Source organism: Triticum aestivum, chromosome 2A, assembly GCF_018294505.1.
Source record: "Triticum aestivum cultivar Chinese Spring chromosome 2A, IWGSC CS RefSeq v2.1, whole genome shotgun sequence".
NCBI lineage: Eukaryota > Viridiplantae > Streptophyta > Magnoliopsida > Poales > Poaceae > Triticum > Triticum aestivum.
The window spans coordinates 145,148,521-145,151,731 of NC_057797.1; the positions used below are offsets into that span (position 1 = coordinate 145,148,521).

General features: G+C 48.7%; 1 non-coding gene across 1 annotated transcript; it reads left to right on the forward strand.

Annotated features, from left to right (window-relative positions):
- Window positions 1-128, forward strand: LOC123038474 (small nucleolar RNA Z247). The gene has a single exon (XR_006417888.1). It is a non-coding gene; the product is annotated as a small nucleolar RNA Z247 (small nucleolar RNA).
- Window positions 129-3,211: the final 3,083 nt, after the last annotated feature.

Consider the following 3,211-nt stretch of genomic DNA (forward strand, 5'->3'; position numbering starts at 1 on the left):
TCCGTAGATTGTCTCCAAAATCCTTGCCGGTTTGGACATGGAGTACAACCCGGTGGTCTCTGCACTTGCGGCCAGGGTGGAACCCATCACCGTCCAAGAACTATACAGCCAACTGCTCAGTTTTGATGTCTGTCTCACTCTCCTCCATGGCGGCGACCTTCGGCAATCCTCCGTCAACTCCGCCTCTCGTGGTCGCGGCCGTGGGCGCGGTCACCAGGGGCAGCGCGGTGGTGGGCGCGGACGCGGCGCCTCCTCTCCTGGCGATGGCGCACGCTCTGGTGGCGGGGGCGGCTACGACAACAGCGGCAACAGCGGCGGCTTCAACAACAACAACAGCCGCCGCCCTCCTTCCCGCCCGCGCCCTCGATGCCAGCTTTGCAAAAAGTCTGGCCACGAGGTGATTGATTGCTGGCATCGCTACGACGAGGACTTTGTGCCCTCGGATCGCCATGTTGCTGCCGCCATGCGTGAGCAGGGTGGAGATGGCGTCTGGTACGTCGACTCCGGCGCTACGGATCATGTGACGAACGAACTCGAGCAACTTGCTCTACGTGAGCGCTATCATGGCGCCGATCAGATTCACACTGCTGGTGGTGGAGGTATGGATATTTGTCATATTGGTCAAAGTTCTATTAATTCCCCTACAATTAAACGCAATCTTGTTCTTAGAGATGTGCTTCATGTCCCTCAAGCTGATAAAAATCTTGCATCCATGTCTGGACTAGCCACCGATAACAATATCTTCTTTGAAACTCACCCTCGTTATTTTTTCATCAAGGATCGGGCAACGAGGGAACTACTTCATCACGGTAGATGCGTTGGAGGGCTCTACCCTATTCCATCCGGAGCACTAGGTCGCAAGCGTCATCACGTCTACTCCATCATCAAGCCCTCTTTGGCACGGTGGCATCAACGATTAGGGCATCCATCTTCGATCATTGTCAAACAAATAGTCAATAAAGACAAACTTTCTTTGTTTCCTAGTCCAGTTTGTGAGTCTGTCTGTGAAGCTTGTCAATGTGCCAAAAGCCATCAGCTTCCTTATCCAAGTCAACTAGTGTGTCTCATGCTCCATTAGAACTTATTTTCAGTGATGTATGGGGCCATGCCCGAGATTCTTTTGGTAGAAAAAAATATTATGTCAGTTTTATAGCAAGTTCACTTGGATTTATTTACTTTGATACAAATCTGAGGTTTTCTCTATTTTCCAAGAGTTTCAGAAACTTGTTGAGCGCCAGTTTGATAGAAAAATCCTCGCCGTCCAAAGTGACTGGGAGGGGAGTATGAGAAACTCCACTCTTTTTTCCGTAGTATTGGGATTGCCCATCATGTATCTTGCCCTCATGCTCATCAACAGAATGGCTCTGCTGAGCGTAAACACCGACACATTGTTGAAGTTGGTCTTTCTCTGTTAGCTCATGCTTCTATGCCTCTCAAGTATTGGGACGAAGCTTTCATTACTGCCACCTATCTTATCAATAGGCTCCCTAGCAAAGTTATTGGAAACACCACTCCTTTAGAGCGTCTCTATCATCAAAAACCTGATTACAACTATCTCAAGATATTTGGGTGTGCTTGTTACCCAAATTTGCGTCCCTACAACCGTCATAAACTTGAGTTTAGATCCACACAGTGTGTTTTTCTTGGCTATAGTAATCTTCATAAAGGTTATAAGTGCCTTGAGATCTCTACCGGACGCATCTATATTTCTCGTGATGTTGTCTTTCCGTTTTCCAAATTGCATCCCAATGCAGGCGCCTTGCTTCGTGCCGAGATTGCCCTTCTATCTAATCCCGCAACTTTATCTGATAGTGGGGGGGAATTAAATGAACGAGATCATATGCAAAAATCCCATGAAAAATCTGATTCTGATGATGTTATTTGTGCAAATTTACCCTGTCATTTTATGTGTGAAGGAAAAGACAGGCTGGTCACGGAAACGGGGCAGATTCGGCTGACAGCGGGCGATCCGAGGTCGATTCGCCCGCCCAGCCTGCCGCACCTGGCGGCACGCGATCCTAGGAGGATCCTCCCGTGCGCTTGGCCTCTTCTGGGCTGGTGGCCGACCGCACTGACCGAGTGGAGCCCATCGGTCCCACGGCGTTGCCCCGTGCCAATCATGCCGCGTCGTCACCTGACGGGTCCCCACGTGCTGACAGCCCATGTGCCGGGGGGAGTGCATTGGAGGACCCGGCGCTTCTCACAGCGACCGACCGTGCGCGTGCGTGCGGGACGGACCCCACATCGCGTGGGCCTGCGGCGGCGGAGGAATCAACGCGCGCTGATTCGGCGCATGCGCTGCGCGGATCTCCCTCGGATCTGGAGCCTGAGCCAGCCGAGCTGCCGCATGGATCCGCCTCGGATCACGTGTCGGCTGGATCTTCTGTGGCAACAATTTCTCCTGTGCTGCCTACGGCCTCTCCTCGACAAACACGGTCTCGGTCAGGTATTGTCAAGGAAAAAAAAGTACAATGATGGTACGATAAGGTATGACAAGATCAAACGTGCATTTCTTACCACCACTGGTGAACCACTAAGTTTGGATGATGCTCTTGCTAATAAGAATTGGAAGGAAGCTATGGATAGTTAATATGATGCACTTATGAAAAATAAGAATTGGCATTTGGTTCCACCAAAGTATGGAAACAATGTTATTGATTGCAAATGGGTGTATAAGATCAAAAGAAAGTCTGATGAAAGCATAGACAGGTATAAGGCTAGACTAGTTGCCAAAGGGTTTAAATAGAGGTTTGGAATTGATTATGAAGATACATTTAGTCCCGTTATTAAGTCAACTACTATTCTCCTTGTCTTGTCTATTGCTGTTTCCAGAGGATGGAGTCTAAGACAGCTAGATGTTCAGAACGCGTTTCTTCATGGTGTTCTTGAGGAAGAAGTGTTCATGCGGCAACCACCAGGTTATGAGAATCCTAGCACACCACAACATGTTTGTAAGTTGGATAAAGCTTTGTATGGTTTGAAGCAGGCTCCAAGAGCCTGGTACTCCAGACTAAGTATGCAGTTGCAACGTCTTGGGTTCATACCATCCAAGGCAGATACCTAATTATTCTTCTTTAACAAAGGCAATATTACTATCTTTGTGCTGGTTTATGTTGATGATATAATTGTTGCTAGTTCAAGTTCAGATGCCACTACTTGCTTGCTTAAAGATCTGAAGCTGGAATTTGCTCTTAAGGACTTGGGTGATCTT